Genomic DNA, 26,944 nt, shown 5'->3' with positions numbered 1-26,944 from the left:
CATCTTTTCAATTTAATAGTCAGAAAATACTTCCTGAATTGAATCTATTGCTAAGTATTCTATATTCTGCAGCTTTGAGATGACTCAATCACCTATATGTACAGTGCAAATTCCACCCAATCAAAATAAACAAAAACATGTTAGCAGTGTTTGTTGCAATTAAATTCAATCTTACATTGAGCATCTCACTGTAAATCTGTCCTTCAGTATCTCATCCTAATCCTACCAGCTCGTCTGGTGAGTACACACTTTACCCTAGTTCATCACGCCCAAGGATGATGTGCCTGGACCCTAGGACCTGATGGGCATACAGCTACAAATTCCTTTGACTTTTATCCCACATATCTAGTAAATCGTTGATCTTAGAATCTTTGGTCTCCACTCCTATAACCACACAACCTACCATATGATATAATGCTGCTTTTGCTAAGGTAATTGTCCACTTCAAAGATACTTTGTAATCCTTACTGTTCTGGAGCAATATTTGATATTGTGGACCAATTTCTGCTTTTCCAATTTTTTTCTTCTTTGGAGATGGACCAATTTCTGCTTTTCCAATTTTTTTCTTCCTTGGATTTTGCAGTACTATGCTCTCCTTTCTCCTTTCTAACCATCCCTTGATGTATTCGCCCACCATTCTTTCATTCTACCTGCAAAAAAAAAAATGCATGCAGGCCTTTAAGCCTTTCCTTCACCTTCTGCTCTTCTCGCCCTACAGTTTGCCTAGGAAATGGCATGTGTATGTTGGTCATCTACAGTTCCAAGTACTATGTATTTGCTCAAATTATGTGGATCCTCAAATCAATACCTCAAGCTCAGATATCTTTACTGAACTGCGACTTTATGTTAGCCATCAGTACCTGAAAGTTCCATAGGCAATCCTATGCAATTTGACTCCCAAATAAATTCATTAATTGAGATAAAACTTGGCCTTCCTGTACAAAAAATTTTCTTACCTTAGTAATTTCCTGTTTCAGTCCATGGCCACCTTTTATAAGGATTTCCTACATCTAATTAATTCATATCCTGCAGATTCTGCTTCAGAAATATTTCGAAAATACTTCCTTCATCCTTCTTTGATTCTTATGCCAGTATTTTAAATTGTATTTTCTTTATCTCTCATGCTGTCTGGTTTTTTAAGTGGAATTCTTGTCTCTGGTCTCTCTACCTCTCAGCTATCAAATGCTCTTCACATATCTGTGTTTCTTCTGTCTCAAACACAAATATAACCACTTTATTTATCCTTCACAAATCACATAAGATTGACCAAATTGGGCAATTTAGCACTATAAATTAAAATCTTTTAATTTTGTTCTAGCAATTACACTTTTAGTAAAATCTCATAAGAAAAAGTTAGACATGTTAATAATTATGTACATAAAAAGTATCTACCAAAATATTGTTTAAAATATAAGAAAGTACCTCCAAATTAAGACTGCTAAATAATGTATGACAGCTTTGTGCAATGAACTATAGTACAGATCACTAAAATGTTCTTTATAAATCTATGATTTTTTCATATGTAACATTCACAATATATTTTAATTTAATAATATAATTATAAAAAAAAAAATAGCTCTGGCCAAGATGGAATAACAGGGAACAAATTTATCCTGAAACAACTAAAAAATCAGATAAATTATGTAAAACTGCAACTTTTAAGATTTGGATATCAGGCAAAGGACAGTGATCCAAGACAACCGTCCCAGCTCACTGCCTGGATTAATTTTCCAGGCTTGAGTACAAAGAGAGTGAACCAAAATGGAGCCCTAATGTCTTCCTGAGTAGAAGATACAAAACTGGAAGTGTGGGGAGGCTAAGACAGGTAGATTTCATGTGACAGAATACTGGAGAGAAGAAAGATGCACAAAGGAAACTTTAGAGTTATGCAGTGTCTCATCAATTTTCAGCTGAGTACTGAGCGCCTCATGCATATGAGGAAACCAGTGAAGGCTGAGGAGAGAAACACTAAAAATGAGCAAACAATCATGAGAACTTTCACGGGACTGCAAATAGCTTCTATTACAAGCAGCCAAAGTGAAAAGTCTCATAATTCACGGGACAATGGTGACATAATGAGAAAGAGTTCACTCAGTAATGGGAAAAAAACAGGCCTTAGAAGAAATCGGGTTTTTTGTTCCATGATCAAAGCTTAAAAGTGATCCTAAAGGATCAAAGAGTTTTCAAGTAAATACCTGTACTGCAGAAAGAAGCTCAAGAACACAAAATATACAAATGCAAAGTAAGAATACAAAAATGTCTGGGACCCAAAGAGGTAAAATTCACAAGGTCTGTCATCCAATCAAATATTTCCAGCATAAAAAGGAGTAAGAAATTATGAACCTTAATGAACAGAAAAATCAATCCATCAAAGGTGGCCCAATTAAAATAAAACAGTTTTCATAATTGTATTTCATATGTTTAAGAATCTAGATGAAATGAGCATATTAACTAGAGCATGGGACACATGAAAAAGATCCAGAATGAATTCCTAGAACGGAAAATGCAATGTGCGAGGTGGAAAATGCACTGATCAGATTACTTGTAGATTTGATATTGCAGAAGATGAGATTAGTGATTTAAAGACATAACAACAAAAATATACAAAATTAAACACATACAGGAAATGAGACTTTTTAAAAAATAAGCAGAGCACTAACAAGCTTTCAAACAACTTTAGGTGGCTTGATTTACATATAATTGATGCCTCTGAATAAGAGGAAAGATGGGGGAGAAAGAAAAAAAAATTGAAGAACTAATGGCCAAAACTTTCCAAACATGATGAAAATTATAAATTGATAAATCCAAGAAACTCAGTGAACCCCAAGAAAAAGAAATATAAACACCGATACACCAAATATAATAAAATTGCTCTAAACCAGTGATACAGAGAAAATTTTAAAAGAAGCCAGAAGAAAATGGCACATTATTTGCAAAAGAATAAAGATAAGAAAGACAGCAAACTTCTCACTGAAAGCAACTCAAACCAGAAAACAAGAGTGACATTTTAAAAATACTGAATGAAAAACCATTAGCCTAGAATTCCATACTCAGTAAAAATCTTCCAAAAATGAAAGTGCAATAAAAGCAATTCTAGACATGTGAAAGCTGAAAGAATTCATCATCAGCAGACCTGTACTTCCAAAATATTAAAGAAATTCCCTCGGGCAGAAGAAAAATAGTACCAGATAGAAATCTGGATATACCAAAAATAATGAAGAGCACAAAAAACAGTAGCTATGTGAAAAAACACTTAAAAATTATTTAAATCTTTTTAAAAGATAATTGACTATCTAAAGCAAAAATAACAAAAATACCCTGTGCAATCCATAGCATATCTATAAATAAATTAGTAATAAACAGAATCCAAAGGCTGAAGGAGAAATGAACACAAATTGTAAATTTCTTATACTGTGATTGAAGAGGTATAAGACTACTTGAATAATTTGTAATAAGTTAAAGATGTACAATATAAAGCCTAAAGCAACCTCTATCCATCTGTTTATCTATCTAAAGCCAACAAAGAAAATAAAATAAAATCCTAAAAATTTCACAATTCAAATGAAGGTAGAAAAAAAGAAAACAGAAAGCAAGAAAACCCAAATGTACCATAGCAAAAGCACATAGAAAGAGGACAATTTATGCATTTATTTATTCATTTATTTATTTATTTTGGTGGATGGTTGGTATGGGGATCCAAACCTGTGACCCTGGTATTATAGGGCTGTGCCCTAACCAACCGAGCTAACCTGCCAGTCCCACAAAAGGATCAATTTAAATGAAACTATCTGAGTAAACAAATTAAATATAAATGTGCCAGAGACTCATATTAAATGGCAGAGATTGTAATATTGAATAAAAAATGCAGGCTAAACTCCATATTCCCTAGAAGAAAGCCACTTTAAATAAAAGGACCCAAATAGCTTAAAAGCAAAAGGCTAAAGAAAGATACATCATGATAAGAGTAACCTAAGGGAAACTCAAAAGGCATTATTAGTATTCTGTATCATATTTTTGCAGAAAACTTTATATTTTATAAATATTTTATAATAATTTTAACTTATAGTTCAATTTATAGTTATTTTAATATATAGTTAAATTTTTTGCCTCATCTTTCCTCCACATAATGCTCTGCTGATGTAGAGGTTTTAATTTTTTAAAAAAAGAATGCTTCTATCAGGAGACACAACAATTATTCTACTGAACTGGAAGCTGAGATCACCACCTGGTCACTTTGGACTCCTTATACCTTTGAACAATAGGCAAAGAAGAAAGTTACTGTACTGGCAGGTGAAATTGAACTTGATTACTAGGGGGAAATCAGGTTACCATCACAAAATAAAGGTAAAAAAGAGTATTCCAGAATATAGGAGTTACCTCAGGGCATCTTTTAGCACTACCATGTCCTGTGATTAAAGGCAATGGAAAACTAAAAAAATCCAGTTTAGGCAGAACTTCTAATGGTCCAGACCCTTCAGGGGTAAATATCTGGGTAACCCCACCAGCTACAAGCACATGAGCTTTTGCAGAAATGAAGACTCTAATTGTTATGAGCATTTCTTCTTTATTTTATTGTAAATACATGAGTGTGTGTATGTAGGTATATATACAGCAAATATTTTTCTCTCTTATTCTCTTATGATCTAACATAAAGTGTGTTATAAAGAGATAACTTTATATCACAGTATTTACGTTATAGGATATTAAAGAGAATAGGAAACATCACTCAAGGACTTTGCATCTTCTTTTGGGGAAATGATTAGTGCATTTAGTATAGTTGTATTGCCACAGGAAGAGTATGACCATGTTCTTGTCTTTATTTGGAGATTAAGCACAGTTTAAGAAGCTGTGTGTGAGAGCCAAGTTGGCAAGGAGTGAAATGTGTTGGTCAGCTTTATGTACCAACTTGGCTAGGCCATAGTTCTCAGTTATTAAAAAATTAAACTAAGTGTTGCTCTGCTTGTACCTTATGGATATGATTAGCATCTATAATCAGATTACTTTAAAGGAGGTTGTTCCAGATAATCTGGGTGGAGCTTATTCCATCAGTTGAAAGGCCTTATAAACAGAAATGAAGTTTCCCTGAAAAAGAAGAAATTACTCCTGTGTACTGCCACTTCAGCTTGTGCCCCAGATTTCCAGTTTGCCCTGTGGATTTGGACCAACCCAGTCAGCTCTCACAATTGTATAATCCAATTCCTTGCACCTTAATCTTAATATTCTACTGGCTTTATTTCTCTGGTTGAACCCTGAATGGTACAGATATGCACTAAAATTTTAATGACAGTTTTCTGTGAACGATTGGTCTTTCAGTGTTTTTTTTTTCTTTCTTTCTTTTACTTTCTTGTTTATTTGGAATAAGAAAATTGTTTTTTAAATAAATAAATAAATTCTTATTAATTTTCTTTTGAAATAATTCTTATTAACTTTCTTTTGAAATCTTCTACCCCAATATCCTCTATTCTTTTGTTACTTTTGAATTTGTGCATACTATTATAACTCTTTTCACTGTGCATTGCAATTATTTGTGACCATTTTTTCTCTCCTACTATTTTGTTTGCTCTTGTGCAAGGGTAAATTCAACACAAATAGAGGTGAACCAGATAATATTTTACTGAATTGAAATTTTACTAATAAGATTATGATACATGGTCTCCATTATGATTCCTGAGGCCTTTCCTAGAGAAGGCCATAACTCATCATGGATATATTGCTGGCAGAGACATCAGCTCACTTCCTAAGCACTATTTATGTTTTTTTGGATCTTAGTGTCCATTCTCATATGTAGTCCTATCTGGTCTATCTCATGCATGATACTTTTACAGAAAATATGTGACTAGGCAAAGTGCTGGAGAAAAGCCTTGAGAAAGAAAGATGAGAGGGGGGTTGGACCAAATAGGATTTAATTTTCCCTTCAACTTGCTACATCTGCATTAGTCATGATTCAAAAAAAGGGAGATACTCCATCTCTCCTCTGGAGTTGCTGTGTGTCAAATTTTTGATATGAGAATACCAATTATCTACCCCAACAAAATGAAGCAGCTGAGATTAAGGACAATTAGAACAGGTGTTGTAAATAGTTTAACTATTACAGTTGGAAAAAGAGGAGCTTAGCAGCATGGCAACACGTTGATGTGTGGAGTTAGCTGTATATTTTTAAATGTCATACTCATTTACTCATGACCAACTTTTATTTCTAAATTTTTGTTTCTTGTAGTATTTTGCAAAGTTAGTTTAAAACACAACATACACATCCACATGCAGATGTGCATACACACACACACAGGTACTTCAAAAAGTTTGTGGAAAAATGGAATTAATAGGTAGTACACATTTTTCCATGAACTTCTTCATGATCCATTATGTGTATGTGTGTGTGCGTGCATGTGTATGTGTGTGTGTGTGTGTGTGTGTGTGTGTGTGTGTGTGAGAGAGAGAGAGAGAGAGAGAGAGAGAATATATGTCACATTGAATTTTCCAATATAAATTACTAGATCTGAATGTCTATTCTTTCCTTGGATTGAGATCATTGATCCATGTAGCTAGGTAAAAAGATCTTCCTTTCAGCCTAATGATATTCAGAGAAAATTAGGAATGGGGATTAACCCAATGCAGGTTAATTAACACTAGAATCATTTGAGAAACTTTGAAAAAATGACTTTGCCTGAGCTCCATATCTGGAGATGAAGCCTAGGCATGAGCAGAGGCCTGTCAGATTATGAATATTATCTCTCATTCCTTTGGTTTCTGGTGATAATTTAGGGTAGTTCTGATTCCCTCCTCTCAAAGTTAACGCCAGCTGAATATGGGGAAGAATTAGTATTCACAAAGGTTAACTGGATGTTCAAGAGCTCTAAATAAAACAAAGCAAAACCATGGAGCATGAGTAAGAAAACACAATATGGAAATTTTCCAGTGATTTTAATGGGAAAAAAATACTTGGGAAGAGAGGCTTGGTGTCGTTAGTCGTATACAGGCCATGCACCACAAGATGGGTGCATCCCTTCTTCAATAAAAACAAAGTTATTGGGAGAACGGAATTATTAATGGAGGGCAAGAAGACGTAGATAAGCATAGATATTCATGAACTAGAGGAGAAAGGTATTTGAAGCACACGGGCATAGGTTAAGAATAAAAGGAACAGACATACCACTGTTGGCGTGTTCCATAGGCTGCCCATGCAGGTAGAGAAAATAAAAGTTGCACTTTTATAACAATCTCAAATTGGTAATGTAAAGTATGAAGAGAGAGCATCAGTTCCTGGTTTCCTCTTCCAGTTAATAATTGAATTTCTTACAGCTGCTTATACTTTCTGTCGTGATTTCAACTCCTAGAAAGTAGAAGATGAATTTTATAAAACTCCCAGTGGGCCATACCAGATCCTAACTTACATTCCTGTTCTAAACACTGGTTGTCTTCATTCAAAGACCTCAATTCAACTCCCTCTTTACCTCCATGAGTTAGGCCTGTGGTAATAGGGTTTTGCACTAGAAACAAGAATCTAGCCCTCTCACCCTGCCAATTTGGCATTTTTGGAATTTTCAAAACTGCTGTTCTGCCATGATCATAATCACCTGCCTTGCCATCCTGACATTGAAGCTCAGCCTGATGGTAGGATCCTGTTTCTTTGCTCACAAATTATCTTTAATCCTGACTCTCTGCCTGCTTGTATTTGTGCATTTCCTCATTTATGTGTTTTCTCTAGGGTAGGCTAACATCCCTCTTCTCAGTATATAACTTTTGTTTTACCTTTCTTCCTCAGCCCAGCAGTTATTTAGTGTAGGAGGTGAAATGTGCTGTTATGATCTTCTCTACTAGTACCTTAAAAAAAAATCTTAGTCTTTTTTTCATTCATAGCTTCTATGGTATATGGAGGTACTAACTTATTTTACAGCCTTGGCCTCTTATCTGTTGGTCCAGCTAAGTCAGAAACCAGTTAAATTCTGAATTTAACCTTGAAAACCAAAGAGAAATCAGCTTTTAAAATGAACCTGCTTTTATCCTTTGCATAAGTTAAGAGGAGAAAAACCACAATGGTGACAAAATTCTTCAACATCAAGCCAAATCATAATACATGGAATCATGGGTAGTGCTTAATCTAAAATAAAGAAATTCCACATCTCCCAAAAATGTTATTGGCTTCAAGAATGAAAATAAAAGAAGCAGATTTGTCTCAATCCAAATATAGACACCAGAAAGACAAACTGAGACAATACGGTGAAGTAGCTTGCAGGATAATACATTGAAAAATGTAATTGTGCATAAATCATGCACAAAGTAGAAACCACAAATTCTGTATTTGGCAAGGCTTTGATTCCTTTGCATAATTCTTTTATTTTCATCTTGCTGCTTCCATTCTCCTCTCATAGAAATAGCTTCATAAAACAAAGACATAAACTGTATGCAATTAAAATGGGAAAATAGCTGAGAGGAATGTATTGATAATTATGTTAAAATCTATACCATAAGGATTCTTGCATTGTTAGGCATCTAATTTGTCATGTGTTGACATCAGCATTTCAGCCTGCCCAATATCCAAAGCTTTGTTTTAGGTGACTTTTTTTACAGTGAACAAACTTACTTACTATTAGGTTGACAAAAGTATTACTTTATCCTGTAGAAAGAGAACCTGAATAAACCTCCGGCAGCCGTATGAACTTCCACGAGGACAGAAAAATCAGCAAAAGGCAGAGCTGGGGGAAAATTTTCATAGTCTGAAACTGGTGCTAAAGTGGTGCTTTAAAGTGGAAGAGGTTGACTGAAAGGAGAAAGGAGGGAATTTAGCATCATGTTTGTGTGTGGAATTTCATTTTATCCTCATAACCTTAAAGTGGGTTTGTCTGGGGAGGGAGGGTGCATGGCCATTACTTCCAGGAAAGGTGTGAGACATAACCAGGCTCAGGTGCATTTGTTATAGCCTTCCAAAATATCCTTTTCCTTAATTATTGTCACCTTGTCCATGAAGCTCAGATATGCATGATCTCTCCATTCTGTCACCATCTATTAAAAAAATTCAAGCTCTAAATCTCACTTCCACTGAGACTTAAGCATTATAGTAAGTTAGGAAAAAATTTGCTCTGATGTTAAAAATATTAAGGTGAAAAGCAATACGGCATAGTGCTTAGAAGCAGGACTATGCACATCTTCTTGAATACAAATTTCACATAAAATATTAGCTCAGTGACAGATCAGGTTAAGAAGCCTTTTCTATGTCTCAATTTCCCCATTCGTAAAATTGCAATAATAATAATATTAACCTATAGGATTGTTGTGAGGATTAAATTAGATAATATACACAAAAGCATTTAGCAAATTGCCTGACATTAACTATCACTTATTGAATTTTTATTGTTAAGAAGAACAAGGAAAAGTAGGAAAAAAAAAAAAAGGAAAGAGAAGAAATAAATAAAAAGGAAGAGTGTAAGCTCTAGTAAGTCACAGCTCATGGTAACGTAGAAAACATGTCTTCACCCTTGACATAGGCCAGGCACTGTGTTCAATGCTTTTAAATCTCATCACCATTCTTTGAAGTGGATAATATTATTTTCTCCATTTAAAATACAGGAATACTGTTTTTATTTTTCCTGAACATAGTCAACTAGAGTGGTCTGGTGCTGCTCTCCCCCACAAAAAGAGGCAAAAACAACAGACAAGCAAGTACAGTTAGATGAAAATAACTGAGGAAACATGCTGCAGGGCATTGGGAGAGTGATGAGATCCTTGTGAAGTATGGAAGGTGGAAATGGCACCATAGAGAGCAGAGCAGGGCATCCAGTCTTTGCCCCGCTGCCAGGACCTGCTTGGAATTGGGTGGAGAGAAATAACCTGTAAAAGTACCCAGCTGTTTCCACTGCTGCCATGAACGCCAGTGATCCCTGCCACAAGAGAGCCCCCAAGTCTTTTCAGGACCCAATCTCAGTTGGAGAGTAGCTGGGAGTTACTGTAGCTACGTAGTCTCATAGTGGAAGCCCAAGGAGAGGAGAACCTGTCCTTCCTTGAGTGACTGTGACACGGTGCCATTTTAGGGCCAAACTCATGGCAGGAGTGAGCCCTGTCCTGGACTGGTGAGACTGACTCCCCTGTCTGGAAGCTCTGCCTGCATTCTACCACTTTTATGTGGGTGACAGTGGGAACACAGCCTAGGTTGCCTGGAGCCTAGGACCAACAGAAAGTCCAAGACCCTAGTGTCTGAACCCATGCAGCACCCCATCTCCCTGCACCCAGGCAACCAGGCACACCAGCTAAGTTGAAAAGCCACCACGGTCCAGTAGTTCCCTGCATTTGTGTATACCTGCCCTGTATGGCCAGTGGACTCACTGAATCCACAGGTGCTTGCACCAGCCCACAGATAGTCTGTTGACAGCCCCTCCCAATACTCCACTAGTTCATATGGGTGCTGGTAGGACCACAACCCTAGCTGCTTGGATTCTAGGCCAGACAGAGGGACTGAGACCCTGGCATCTGAGCCCTTGCTATACTCCTTCCCCTCCCCCTGCAGGGTGGACAAGGAGATCAGCTGGGCAGTGAAGCTGCCATTAAGTGGTTATTCTCCAAGACCAGACCCCAAACAACAGGAAATCAATAAATTACCTGAATATAAATCCCAAATGGCAATACTAAGGAAACTAAACATGATGGACGAAAAAACGGATAGAAATCACAATAAAGTAAAAAAAAAAAAAAAATCCAGGACTTGTATGAGAGATTCAACAAAGAGATAGAAGCAATAAAAAAGAACCAAGCAGAAATCCTGGAACTGGAGAGTTCATAAAACAAAATAAAAAATACAACTGAGAGCACAGAAGCAGCATAGAACAAGTAGAAGAAAGAATTTTTAAATTAACACAGTTGAACCAAAAGAACAAAAGAATTTTAAAAAATGAAGAAAGTCTTTCTGATAACATCAAGCATAAAAAATCTATATTATTGGTGTACCAGAAGGGAAAGAGAAAGGAAAGGATATTGAAAGTCTGATGAAATAAGAGTCTAAAACTTTTCAAGTGCTTGGAGAAATATGGTCTTACAGATTCAGGAAGCTCAACAATCCCCAAACAGATCCAAACCAAAAAGTACTTCCTCAAGTCACATTATATTCAAATAGTCAAAAAACAAAGGCAAAGAAATAATTTTAAAAACAGCAAGAGAAAACCATCAATTCACCCATAAGGGAATCCCCATCAAGCTAACAGCAGACTTCTTAACAGAAACTGTATAGGCCAGGAGAGAGAGGGATGACATATTCAAAGAGCTAAAAGAAAAAACTACCAACAAAGAATGCGATATCCAGCCAAGCTTTTCTTCAGAAATGAAGGAGAAATATCTATCCCAGACAAACAAAACCTGCAAGAATTCATCACCACAAAACTGGTTCTTCAATAAATCCTCAAGGGAGTCATACATCTGAAATCAAAGAGTGATATATATCATCATAAAGACATAAGAAAGAATAAAAATTGCTAGTAGAATGGATACACAAATGAGAAAGAGAACGAAAATGTATTTTATCACTACAAAGAAACACCCAACAGCAAAGATAAACAATAAAAGGAAAGAAAAGGAACAAAAGAAATATAAAACAATCATAAAGAAATTAATAAAATGGCAGAAACAAGGCAATACCTTTCAATAACAACCCTGAATGTAAATAAATTTAATTCTACACTTAAAACATATAGACTAGCTGAATGGATTAAAAAACTAGACCCAACTATATGCTGCCTGTAAGAAACTAACTTCACCAGTAAAAACACACATAAACTAATAATGAAGAGATAGGAAAAGACATTCCACGTATACGGAAGCCAAAAACGAGCAGGAGTTGCCATACTTGTATCAGATAAAATAAACCTCAAACAAAGAACTATAAAAAGAGACAAAGGACATTATTTAATGATAAAAGGATCAATGCAGCAAGAAGATATAATAGTCACAAATATATATGCATCCAACATCAGGGAACCCAGATATATAAAGCAACAGTTATTGGATCTAAGGGAAGAGATAGACTCCAACACAGTAATAGTTGGAGACTTTAATACACTACTGTCAGCATTGGACAGATCATATAGGCAAAAAATTGGTAGAGAAATATTGGATTTAAGCAGCAATTTAGACCAAAATGACTTGACAGACATATATAGAACATTTCATCCAACAACTACAGAATATACATTCTTTTCATCAGCACATGGGTCATTCTCCAGAATAGAACATGTTAGACCACAAATTAAGTCTCAACAAATTTTAAAAGATTAAAATCATATCAGATATATTTTTAGACCACAATGTATTAAAATTCAAAATTAACCTCAAACAAAACATTAGAAACTATACAAATACATGGAAATTAAACAACATACTGCTAAATGACCAATGGGTCAGAGAAGAAATAAAGCAGGAATCCAAAAAATTCCTTGAAACAAATGAAAATACAATCATAATTTACCAAAACCATTGGGATACTGCAAAAACAGTACTAAGAGGGGAGTTATTGCAAAAAAATGCTTATATTGAAAGAATAAAAAGACTTCAAATAAACAACCTAATGTTACACCTAAAAGAGCTAGAAAAACAAGAACAATCCAATCACAAAATTAGTATACAGAAAGAAATAATCAAGATCAGTACAAAACCAAATGAAATAGAGACCAAAAAAAAAAAAAAAAACAATACAAAAGATCAATGAAACAAAAAGTTGTTTATTTGAGAAGATAAACAAAGTAAACAAGATATTGGCCAAACTAACTAAACAAGGAAGAAAAAAGACCCAAGTAACAAAAATCAGAAATGAAAAAGGAGGCATTACAATTGATACCAAAGAAGTACAAAGAGTCATTAGAGACTATTATGAACAACCATATGACAACAAATTTGCAAACCTGGAGGAAATGGATAAATTTATGGACTACTACAAACTACCAAGAAAAAATAGAAAACTTGAACAGACCAATAATAAGCAACAAGATTGAAGCAATAATCAGCAGTCTCTTAACAAAGAAAAGCCCAGGACCAAATGGTTTTGTCCTGAATTCTACCAAACCATCGAGGAAGAATTAATACCAATCTTTTTCAAACTATTACAGAGTATTAAAACAGAGGCCATTTTTCCAAACTCCTTCTATGAGGCCAGCATCACCATGATGTCCAAATCACACAAAGACATACCAAAAAAAAAAAATGACAGGTCAATATCCTGGATGAAGAGAGATGCAAAAATCCTCAAGAAAATATTAGCAAATGGAATACAACAATACATCAGAAAGATTACACACCTTGATCAGCTGGGAATCATTCCAGGGATGCAAGGATGGCTCAACATATGCAAATCAGTAGATGTGATACACCGTATCAACAAAATCAAGGACAAAAACCATATAATTTTCTCAATAGTCACAGAAAACATTTGACAAAACACAATTTCATGATAAAGACTCTCAACAAATTAGGTATAGGAAGAAAGTATCTCAACATAATAAAATCCACATAAGACAAACCCACCACCAATATCATACTCAGTGCAGAAAATTGAAAGCTTTTTCTTTAAGAACAGGAACAAAACAATGATGTCCACTGTCACCACTCCTATCCAACATAGTATTGGTAGTATTAGCTAGAGTAATCAATGCCCAAAGAAATAAAGGGCATCCAATTTGGAGAAGACAAAATCAAATTGTCCCTATTCATAGATGTCATGATCCTATGTATAGAAAAACCTAAAAGCAGACACTTCAGTGGAAATACATTCCATGTTCATGGATTGAAAGCATTAACATTGTGAAAATATCCATACTACCCAAAGTCATCTACAGATATAAAAATACCAATGACATTTTTCATAGGAATGGAATAAACAATCCTAAATTCATATGGAACAACAAAAGACCCCAAAGCAAAAAAGATAACCAAAACAATCCTGAGCAAAAAATAAATAAATAAAATAAAGCCAGAGGCCTTACACTACCTGACTTTAAATTATTCTACAAAGCTGTGGTAACACAAACAGCATGGTACTGGCACAAAATCAGACAAATGGACAAAAGGAACAGAAAAGAGAAAACAGAAGTCAACCTATGTACTTACAGCCAACTGATCTTTGGCAAAGGCACCAGGAACATACACTGGGGAAAGAGCAGCCTCTTCAACAAATGGTGCTGGGAAAACTGGATATCCATGTGTAGAAGAATGAAACTAGACTCCTACATCTTGCCATGTACTGAAATTAATTCAAAATGTATTGAAGACTTTAACCATCAGACCTGAAATTATAAAACTCCAAGAAGAAAACATAGAGGAAATACTTCACCATGTAGAACTGGGCAAAGACATTATGAATAAGACTTCAAAAGCATAGGCAACAAAGGAAAAATAAACTAAAAAGCTTCTACACAGTAAATAAAACAATCAACAGAGTGAACAGACAACCTATAGAAAGGAAAAATACCCTGCAAACTATACATCTGACAAGGGATTAATATCCAGCTTATACAAGGAAATCAAATGATGTAACAGTAAAAAAACAAATAATCCAATTAAAAAATGGGCAAAGGAAGTGAATGGACATTTCTGAAAAGAAGAAATACAAACACATACATGAAGAAATGTTCAACATCACTAACCATCAGGGAAATGAAAATCAAAACCTTATTGAGATATCATCTCACACCAGTTTAGACCGGCTATCATCACAAAAGCAAAGAATACAAATGGTGTTGAGGATTTGGAGAAAGGGAAACTTTTCTACACTGTAGGTGAGACTGTAAATTAGTGCAGCCATTATGGAAAACAGTATGGAGGTTTCTCAAACAACTACAGATAGAACTACCATATGATCCAGCAATCCCACTACTGGGTATATATCCAAAGGAATGGAAATCCTCACGTTGATGGGATACCTGCACTTCCATGTTCATCACAGCTCTATTTACAATAGCCAAGATATGGAACCCACCTAAACGTCCATCAGTGGATGACTGGATAAGGAAAATGCGGTATATATATGCACAATGGTACTATTCAGCCATAAAAAAGAATGAAATTCTGCTATTCACAGCTACATGGATGAGCTTGGAGATTATTTTAAATGAAGAAACAAGCCAGGCACAGAAAGAGAAATAACACATGGCCTCACTCATAAATGGGAGCAAAAGAAAAAGGAAGGAAGGAAGGAAGGAGGGAGGGAGGGAGGACAATCATAATAATGTGTTGAACTTTCAAAAGGAGAGAACAGAACCATGGTTACTAGAGGTGAGAAAGGTGGAAGAGGAAGGGGGTTAGTGAGAAATTGGTCAATGGACACAAGGAATGATTATGTTCTGTAATGATGAACATGCTAATTATCCTGCTTTGATCATCACACATTGCACACAACTATTGATATTCAACTCTGTACACCACAAATGTGTTCATTCAATTATTTTTCAATACAAAAATAATAAAATAAATAAATAAAATGAATTCACTTACAGAAAAATTAAGAATAAAAATAGGAATACTGAGGACTACTTTCTCAAATATTATACATGTAATAAATGACAGAATTTGACCAGGACAGTAGAGGTTAAATTTTTTATCACTATATTGTTTTATTTTTTAAGAATAGATTTTACATTTTTATTAAATTTTAGAAAATCAGACCAAAATAAAGTCAATCAGAATTGACAATCATTTATTTGTATTGTTTATGCTTTCTCTCCCCTCCCTCTAGTGGGATAGAGTGGGAAAACACTCAGATAAGCACTTGAGATACTTGCACTTTGTGGCAAATCTGTTCAGGGATCTATGTGTAACATGGAAAAGGGCATTGAAAACATGTAAAACATCACATACATGAAAGTCATAGCAAACCATCTTCCTCGGACTGTTGGGGAATTTGGTACACTAATGGTACCCAATCTTATTTACACTGCATAAGCCTGCTACCTAAACCTTACATTGCTTACACTTGAAAAGATAAAATAAAGATTTAAAATATTATATTTCAAACATTTGAGATATTATATTCATTAAAAGTGTATCTTCTCTTTATCCTCAGTTTCTGGCCTCTTCCATTCCGCACATTGTTTCTCAGTCAGGTCAAACTTCCTTCTGTCATTGCACCCAGCTGTATTGACACGTTTTCTCCAGGATATACAGCAGTTGGAAGAGTACAGGCAGTAAAGAACACAAAAAATCTAGTCCAAGGAGCCCTGTGTATAATTATTGTTAAAGTTCATTACGGTGGCAATGGAGAGAAATAGAGCATTCATAATTTGGTTAAGGAGGAACTTGAATATCAAAGCCAACTGCTACAGTGCAGAGCAGTGTCAAAGCTACATGGTTTGCTCTGTTCTGGAGTGGCTTGTGCACCGATCAGCATGCCCTTATGTAAGCACTGCGTGGAGCACGGCCAGGGCAGAAAGCGGCAATTAGATCAAGGTCTGGCCCCTCAGGGAGCTGAGTCACAGAGTCAGTACTGGTAAAATCAGGAAGTAGACACTGTTTTTATAACTTACCATCTCCTCTTCTTTGTTTCTCTACCTGATTTTGTCCTCACCTTTCTCAAGCCAGTGTCTCAAGCCACTGACCTCACGATTCAAATCCTCCACGCTCTGGTTTCAAAACCTTGGAGCAGTGACATATACATCTAGTCTTTGGTATTTAATTTCCGTTGTGTCATATACTGCCGTTAGAGGCAGCAGGGTGCCCCCAGTCAATGCAGAAGAGGTGGCCTTATTCTTTAATGTAGCAGTTGCTATTTGTTAAGCACTGGTGTATATGTATATACATAGTGTTAGAACTTATTAATCATATTTTACAAATAAGAAAACTAAGGTTCCCATTAGTGGAGTGACCTGCCCCACATTACATAACCAATAAAGTCAGGATTCAAAACCAAACTAACTAAATCTAAAATGCAAGCATTTTTCCTAACATCACATCTGTTTGGTGTAAATGTGTTCTGTGGAAAAGACCCAGTCGTTCCCTTTTTCTCCCAAACGTTTTATGAAAAATAAAAATTTTACTATTCCATGACTGTAGATTAGTTTCTGGAATTTAGCATTAGTATAAGCAGCAAAGAAAAAAAGAAAAGGGAACCTATTTCACACCTTTTAAATAATGGGCTTTGATGTATCAGATTACAGTTTTTATTATTATTTTCAAATTGATGACCTCTTCACTGAGTCGCACTTTATTTGCAATGACATAAACTCAGCAAATGTCTATTCTATACTTCCTAAAAGCAGTAATTAATTTGGTAAAAGACTGCTGCAAGTTTTCTGCCCGTTCTTACTCATGGTCTTTCCATTTGGGCAATGATATTCACAGTTTTTTTCCCCTGAATTTCAAATCCCTCCTATGCATTATTTAAAACCTATAACTGTTTAAGCAATTCTTCCTTCATATCCAGGACATATTTGGAAGAAAGATGGCTCCAATCAAAAGAAGTTGCCTGTTTCTCCTTTTCCCTGTCTTTCAGAAGGTGTGTGTGCTGAATGTACATTCTGGAGATTTGAAATGGCATTGGGACTGACGGAGGGTCACACAGGATTTGAGTACAAAGTGCAGCAGAGTTAAGTGTCTTCCTTTATTGTGCCAGCATTCCAAAAAATAATTGAATTATCTTATGATCTGCCAAAATTGAACTTCTCAAGGAAGTAACTTTTAGAGGAAGTGAAGAACTTTTGAAGTTCTGTAGTATTTTTATTGGAAAAAAATTCCATTTTAATACCTAAATAATTTCTCTGCAATCAAATGGAGGCTTTTTTTTTAAAGGATGTTTATGCTATGAGTTTTATTGTGCTAGCAAAAGCATTTCTCTTTTATGGCTTATCGCAGCAGAACAAGGAAAACCCTGCCTAGCAAAATGCCTCCACATGCCTAATGACAGGGTCTAAGAAGCTTTCAGGAAACCAAGAAATCTGATCACTGCTGAGGCTATTTAAATACTTTAAATACAAAAATTATTTAAGCTTTGCTTTCTTACTACTGAATCTCTACCAGAATGAGAGCTCAACGTTTATTTTGATGGCCATTTCTTTTCTCACCTCATATTAGCACTCAAAGAATCTTTGCTAATAAGCAGTATATCAATAAATATTTATAAACACTTCTGTACAAAGCTCTTAGCAGGATATTAGGGGAATACATAAACATAAGCCTATTTGCCTTCTAGAATTGTGTGGATCAGTAAGGTATAAATAATACCATTTTAAAAACTGAAGCAATAAACAGAGTGTCCAAAAATTGGTCCAGGGAAGGCATGCTGTAAGAGCACATGGGGCACCATAACCCATCTCACAAACCGGAAACTTCAGCACAGACCCTGATGTATTTGAGATGATGAACATTTTTAATGATCTTATTTGAACTGCATAACCATGTGCCTATTGTATAAATAAATAACACACTCCACTCTCAATATCCTCTACATACTTTATTTGTACTATTTCCTTGGGTTCTGAGAGAAAGATACTTTTCAGACCAAAGCCATTCTTCTGTCCCTATTTACCTAAACAATCAGTCCCATTAAAACAGAGATGTGTGATTTAGCAGGGACTGCAGGGACATATGTTTAAAACATTATGTTCAAATTCTTGAGATAAAGTTGTTTGCCGAAGCTTACAAGCAGGATTAGAGACCAGGTCTTCTGACATTGTGCGTTAGTAGATCTTCCATTTTTCCTTTTGTCCACTTTGCCAGCAGTGCTAGAAGGGTGTAGGCTGACCTTCAACAAGAAGGATACAAGCAGAGTAAGCTTCAAAGTCAGTCTAACTTCAGTTTGGATTTTAGTTCCAAAGTGGAACCCCTGTGGCAATCTGCAGACTGAAGAGGAAATGGAAAGAGCATTCATCTTACCAGGCACTAGACAGGACAACAGAAAACTAGATAAAGCAATCATTGGCATAGACTTACTATGAACTTTTTTGTTGTTATGTGAGCTAAATCACACTTCTCTGTTTTAATGGGATTGACTTTTTAGGTAAATAGGGTTGGAAGAATTGCTTTAGTCTGAAAAGTATCTTTCTCTCAGAACCCAAGAAAATAGTAAAAACAAAATATGTAGAGGATATTGAGAGCGGAGTGGGTTATTTATTTAAACAATATGCACGTGGTGAATGCCCTTTCTGGGGCAAGCATTGGGAGATAAAATAGTAAACGATACAACAAGGTCTTACACTGTCTCTTCTAAAAGTTATGTTAAATGTAACAATGCACGATAAGAGAAACACCTGGACTCTGTAAGCACATGAAATGGGCAGCTAGCTACCCCAGAGATGGGGCAAAATGGGAGAATTGGGAAAGGTTTTCTGGGAAAAGGATCTTTAATCTGAAATCTGAAGTGGGCAAGGCTGAGGAGTTGGAAAGATAGAGGACATTTCAGGCAGAGAGAACTTGGCACAAATGCCTAGAGGACAAAAGAGGGAACAAATGAGGAGAAGGAAGACCTCCAGTGACCTGCACACTCATCGGGGACCACCATTCTGCCCTTCACAGTCTCTGTTCCAGGTGTGTTCGTGTCATAATCAAAGTCTGACTGGGTAGAACAAGAGGCCAGAAGCCAAGATTTGACCATCTCCATGCCCTTTGCATTTAAACACGCACAATTTTACTTTAGTTCCATGATGTACAGTTCCACGCACTGCCCTCTCAAGCTGAATGGAGCTAGAGGGTTGTCTGGGAACTCACGGAGGGAATCTCTATTTAGTACTATCAGCCTCTGCTACTGCACCAGTCAGACTGTTAAAGGTTACCTTTTGCATTCGATCTTTTGCCTCCCCTCTAAAATCATGTGGTTAATTTTTTTTTTTTTAATGTGTTGTGTGGTAGAAAAATTGGCTATCTGTCCCACCTGCCATTCAAACACAAGGAGTGAGGGCACTTCTAAGTAAATGGTTAAAATGTGATTGTAGAGATACACATGCTTCAGCCAGAGATGGGATCCCCTCATGGATGACTACCAATGTTGGTCTCACACCTGGTCTCCAAAATGCCTCCATCAAAGGGAAATCGGAAAATGGACTTGATGAAGAAAGAACCAGCTATTCTTGCTCAGGATTACATTCTGCAAAACTAAGGACTGTCCTGCAAAATATTTCCTTCTTCCCCTGGGCAGTCCACCACCAGCCAGCAAAAGGGGAGCAGCCGGAGAAGTCTACCTCTGATGGCCTCCAGGAAGTAGTGCAATTGTCGTCTTGCCTTATCAGCATCACAGAGAGGCAATGGTGGATACAGGTGGCTGAGAGGATGTGTATTATATCAGAACATATCATCTAAGGAATTACAACATCACGGTTTCTTACCTTGTGCCTAGAGAGGAATGACCATTTTCCTATCGAGTCTATGCCATCGCTCCCTTTGGTGAGAGTGGGGTCTGCTTTACAGGTTACTGACTTTCACCTGTGGAGGCAAAATGAGGCGAGATCAGTTACTCTAGCATTTGAAAGGGCTAGCCATAAAGTACATGAGAAAGTGTGTGTAAGAAGGTGGTGTGTGAAATGTTTGATACAAAACTTATGGATAACAATAGGAATCTTTAGAAACTTTATTGCCTATTCCTGAGTTGACCTGCATCAGGACCAAGAGACTGACCCACACTCAAACCTGCTCTCAGCTCAAAGGTACCATGTGTACCCCCAACCCAGATAGCAGAACCCACAGCGGGGTTCCCCCCTGGCCTCAATACCCATGTCAAGGTAATGTGCACAGGAGGAAGAAAGACATCAGATAATAATAATCACACTAATACAGGAACAGCAATAACAACAAAACCCTGATGCCAACTATGGAAAAGCCAAATCCAAATCTGCCTAACGTGAAAATTCTGTTTTGTACATCTGTGTGATTAATTTACTCCATGTGCATTGTATGGTTAGCTTTACCCACACTAGCTACATTCATGTTTAAAATAATGCCAGTATTTAAGGACAAAAAATACACACTGATTATCGCATTCCCCTTCATAAAGGTTACTTACTGAGTGGAGCAGCACGTAGACCTGTAGACCCATTTTATGTGGCAAACCTTAATTATTCTACTCCCTCACAAGATACCGCTAGTATTTAAAGCATATTATTTTAGAATAAAGGTTTCACTTTGCCTAAGCATTAAGACTTAAAAAAAAACATTTAACTTTGACATTTCATTTATAGGCATTTTAATTATCTGGATGGTTTCCTTTAAATGCTGGATGTAGGCAGAGGAAATTTGTACTTATATAGAAGAAAGTGCTTCCAGGACTCCCTAATTTTCATGTGTTATGAATTTTAATGCCTTATGTGGGTCAGGTTTTCATAGCCATGAAAAGGAATACATTGACCTTAAACTATTGTACAGTTGTAACAGTATTTTTAGTCTCTGTTTGTTATGGGCAGACAGGAAATATATTTTGTTTATGTTTTCTTTTTTAAAACTTGCAACAGAAATAAGAGAGCCCCAGGCATCGAAGAAAGGTCTCGCATTTTTGTTATTTTCTTCTTTTCTTTTTATTTTTTTAGACAATGAGTTAGCAACAAGACAGACTGTATCTGCATGGCTTAAAATCAATGGGGTGTTGCCTAGTAGGTACAGGCAGCTCGGCTGGCAGCAGCCCCTCCCTGCAGATAGCAACAGTCATCCACCACCTTGCAAGGCAGATAAAACTGGTTATCTGTAACCTCCACTCTTCTACTCCCTGCCCCCTACCCCTGGCAAGTCACTTTCATTCAGGTGTTTAGAGTCCTTGTCGCTCCCAGATGCTCAGGAATTTTACCAGGCTGCCCTACCCACCTCTTTTTCCCAGGGTATGAATGCTGGCTCTGTGTTTCTCGTGTCTTCTCCTACTTTATAAAAAACTTACCCATCCTCTCTACTATTCTCTATCCAGAATGTAACCAACGGGTTTACAATAAGCTAGTAGTAATAGGTGCTATCTCAAACACTCTATGGGTTTTTGCAGATAGGGACAAGCAAATGTGTGGCTGGATAAAAAGGAAGATGTCAAGCATTGTTTCATTTGTCATCATTTCCAGATAATATATGTCCTTCAAGTTTGTGTACCTGGAGACATAATAGTTCAGCCATAATAAATTAACCACCAATGGTGTATTTTCTAGCTTGTACCAAGTAGATGTGTGGTATCATCTGTGCAGGTAATCAAATGCTCTCAAAATAGAGGCCTGGCTTGGCTGCAGGCATGTTGACAATGTGACAATTTTGGTTATGAAGGCAATGGAAGCCAAATTTATGATTTGATTTTGCATGAGTAACTTAAATAATGGGCAATCAGGTTTTTTTAAAAAATTATTTTATTTATAATCAGATTTTTTTTTCGGAACTCCCAGAGTGCATATATCCTATACCATGCAATTTAATTCATGATTAACAAGTGGGATTTATTGTTCTCCAACAATTTGTACATATAAATATTGTCTCTTCCACAAAATCGCTAAAATAGCATCTTTTGAATCCCCACAGTGTCCAGTACAGGGCTGAGCATGTGACAAACCACTAATAAATACTCGTTATAAGTACTCTTGGACTTCCCTTGTGTTGTGAAGTCCCTGTGTGTCATGCAGACCACTGCCAACCAGCCTACCAGGGCCCTCTAATTGCACATTTGCATCATCCCAGGGAATCCAATGAAGTAAACTCTTCTGCTCTTAAAATAAAATTGAGCCAATGCCTTTCATGATGAAATTAAACCACAACCCACAAACTTTAGTAAAATGGAATACTTTCAAGGTCAGAAAAATCTAGGAAGGCTCTGTCCCCCACCTCTTGAACTCCCTCCCTGGACCTGGAATGGCCATCTGTTGCTCTGGCAGATTTACAGTTCATTCACGCTGTGAGTGATAGGAGGAGGAAGTGAGCAGAGCTAATCAGAGCTAAGTAGTTAACGAGCGGAGGGCTAACGAGCTGGTGAGTTAACGAGCTAAGCAGAGAGCTAATGAGCTGCTGTTTCCCACTACATGCAGGCAAATATATCTTTCAGGTGATTGTTTACCTTTAGCATTCTTAGCAGATGTCCATAGTGACATAGCTCAGTCTTTGACAGTTCCCCAAACATCTCAATTTAAAGCAAATTCAGTCATACCTTCAGTCCTAGGTATATGCACTTTTCTTGCCACAGTTGTGACCTTGAAATGAAACCACTTTACTTTTTGTCTTGGGCTGGTGACCACCCCATCATGTTATTTTGTATAAACATTATTGTCATTTACATATAATTAATGACAATTATCTACTGGACACCTATTCTCCAATAATTAATAGGTAGAGTACTAATGATGTTGAAGAATAACAAAATTTAAAAGTCAGTTTCTATCTCTCAAGAGTAGGCCATCTAATTGGAAACAGACCTGAAGGGCAGTTGAAGGAATAGAGAAAACAGAGCATTAGGTATTGGTGGTGATAGTTATTAGGAACTCAGAGAGCTGAGATTCTATTGTGTGCTGGAGCCCGGGAAGGTCCTGTGGACCTTGAGAGTGAAGTCATGAACCAAGTGATGCGTTCTAGGGATGACATTCTAGAAGAGAGAAAACTTAAAAACATGGCCAGAGTTAATTAGCTAATTATGCCACAATTACCCCAAATATAAGTTTGCAACAGTTAGACATGAAGTGCTTCTACTGCCACCTGTGTCAGAGTCAAGTGGTCAGAGTTGCTCTGAGAGATGGGGCTCAACGGAGGCTATGGGACAGCAGGCCAGGTCACATGGGGTTTCTCGGTGAGTTATCCTGCCATGAGTATGAAAAGACATGCACAGTATAGATTCATGCATTTTAACTTCCTAGTACTAGTGAATCTTGTAAGCTCTTTCTCAGCCATGTGCTTGGCAACAAGGAGCCAGATGCCATGTTGCTTTTCAACTTGGGATGATTTTTGCCTCCCAGGCTTATATTTGAGAATATCTAGAAACTTTTTTTTTTTTTTTTTTTTTTTTTTGTCTTTTTCGTGACCAGCACTCAGCCAGTGAGTGCACCGGCCATTCCTGTATAGGATCCGAACCAAACCCGCGGCGGGAGAGTCGCCGTGCTCCCAGCGCCGCACTCTCCCGAGTGCGCCACGGGCTCGGCCCTATCTAGAAACATTTTTGATTGCTATAAATGATGGGGAAGACTACAGCTCCCACAACAAAGAATTATCTGGCCCAGGTACCAATAGTGCCAAGGCTGGGAAACTCTAACCTAAATCTCCTCCTTGAAAAAGAAGCATTTTTCTGCTTCTCACGTAATTCAGAGCCAACAACTGTTTCTTTGTTCTTTCTAGACCCCTCCTTCTGCCCTCTTTTGTGTGCTACTTTTCCCATCGCTCCCAAATTTGTCATGGTATGTAATTTTTAATCATTTCCTCATTCAATAAATATTTCTGAATCCTGAAGAATACAAGCCTTGTGTTTTAAGTTACTAAGAAGAAAAACTAGATGCACACAAAGATTGAAAAAACTAGAGATAGTGGCCAATGCAGATTGGCAATACAGAAAAAGGGAAATGATGCTATTCAGCTATATACTAAATGGCTGATGAAAATTAATTATAGATTATTAATTTAGATTATTGCAAGAGACACCTAAATGACTTTTCTGTTTTCTGATCTTTCTTCATTCATTCATTCATTCATTTATTCATTCATTCTTCACACACACAAAAAGACTGTTAATTGAGCCTATTGTGTGGCAATGACTGTTCTCAGCACTAAACATAAAAATGAGAAACAAGGACAAGCAGCTGGGTTCATGGAACTACCTTTGAGAAAGCTGGAGCACTTTGGGCTGCAAGCATGCTTCATTGGATCACCATTCTATTCTACCCTGTTGTCCCATCCCCCATCCAAAGCACAACTTCTTTTATATCACCCCATTCATTTTTTTTAAAAAAAAAGAAAAGAAAAGAAAAAAGTATTTTCTCATTTATTTTCTACCAAATAAAATTCACATTCCTTACAATGGCATTTACATTACTCCCTTTACATTACTCCCTTAACTAGCTCCAGTCAACCTGTCTACCTTTTTAGCTGACGCTCTTTTTTCTGATTCTTTTAGTACTAGTCAAATGAATTGTAGTTGTTCATGTGAATCTCATGACTTTTTTTCATATATTGTGTTCCTCTTGATGTCTCTATATTCAACAACCTTTTAATTTTTCTTAACTCTGCTCAAGAACGGCCTCTACTAGCAAGCATTAAGCAACCTTCCCTTCCCCTGAATTCTCCATAGTTCTGAGTCTGTGGGGCCCCTCTGACTCTTTTTACAATCATTCCTTCTTCTGTGCTTTAAGTTTCTTAAAGATAGAGACCATGCCTGCTTTACCACTATTATTAATAAAGAGCTTAGCTTCACACCCTGGATGCAGTTGTTTAATAAAAAATTTGTCAAATGACTGGTCGGGGAAATCATTACAGAGGATGGGGGATTAATGTGAAGTTGAAAGATGGGGCAGGATTTGGATGTATGGGGAAAGAGAAAGGCATGATGATTGTGGAAGGAAATAGAAATTCAGATTTGTGAAGGTGAAGTGTGTTTGCAGAATGGCCAGGGAGAATATTGCAAGAAAGATAGTTTTGGATCAGGTTGTATCAGATATTAAATGCTAAGCTAAGGAATATCGAATTTTTATTCTTTTATATTTTTCACCTTCTCATACTTCAAAATAGACTGCCATAAAACATTTCACTGAAGCCAAATAAGAGCTGAAACTGATCACCTTCAAGAAGCTAAATAGATAGTTGTCATTCAGGATGGTATCTGAAGACATGTATTCCAAAATCTTATGTGCAGAAAATTCTATAGGGCTCACAATAATCTATAATTAGAGAACATAGCATTGTTAGAGATGAAAATCCTGAATGCACTCTGCTATGCAAAGACAAGATAGACTCAGGACTTAAAAGTATGAGTTGGCATGTAAGCGTTCATTAGCTAGGATTATGTGGGTATGGGTCTAGAGAGCTTAGAATGGATGTGTGACTGACCAACAAAAAATGGAAGACAACTGTCTAAATTATAATGTTATTTGCAACTAGTAAACAATTAATATGTGTTGCATCAATTATTTCATTCTAAAAATATTTATTTTGCATTTTTCACATATCAGGAACTGTTATAGGCATTGAGAATACAGTAGTAAAAACAAACAAAAAACTAGAGACAAAAGTCTTTGTGCCCATGGAACTACATTCTGGGCAAATGGGTCTGATCTGGTGAAACAATCCTTATCAACAGGCAATAAGATTCCAAGGAAGTTTTCTTACTTTGACACTGAATCAAGGCCATTGCTAGGGGTCATCAAGAGTGAAGCTTAATCTCTGGAAAAGACGACTGGGTTGGAGTTTAGTCTTCCCTGCGGAGAAATAGAATACTCTCAGAAAACCCAATCAGTATGACTGTTAGACCTTTTAGGAATGTATCTCAAGAGGTGAGGAGTTGCAATGTAAGTATGGTGTACTCCCATGCTAGACCTAGGGCAGTCAGATTTATGCTACATCACACCTCCTTCTGGGCATGAATTTCCTGCCCTAATAAGCATTTCTATGGGGAAAAAAATGAGCTGGTTATGAAGGCTGAAAGCCCTTGGTTTTCTGTGTGGTAAGTGGTGGAATGGCAGTATAGGAAAATGGATTTTGGTAGTACTTAGATCTCATTTTAATTACATACTAATTGTTTGATGTAGAGCAATTTACTCAAGTCCCTTGAGTCCTTCAATTCTCTCTTTTGTACAATATACTTGCTTTACAGGAGTGTGTGCATATATGTATGTGTGCATTCACTTACACACACACAAGTGTGATTGTCTATGCACGTGAAAGAAAACGACATAAGATAATTTATTTAAAACTTACAGTATTGAGATAAGAGGAGCTCAGTTTCCTTGGGCTTGGGTTTCAGGACACACCTCTGGGTTTCAAGCCACTCCTCCACACCTTCCCCTAGAGGAAAGTTACTGTTGCTATTTTCAGCACCAGCACAAGGAAAATGAGGCCACAAAGGGCT

This window comes from Cynocephalus volans, chromosome 13, assembly GCF_027409185.1.
Source record: "Cynocephalus volans isolate mCynVol1 chromosome 13, mCynVol1.pri, whole genome shotgun sequence".
Classification (NCBI taxonomy): domain Eukaryota; kingdom Metazoa; phylum Chordata; class Mammalia; order Dermoptera; family Cynocephalidae; genus Cynocephalus; species Cynocephalus volans.
The sequence above is the reverse complement of the archived record's forward strand: the minus strand, read 5'-3'. Positions refer to the sequence as shown.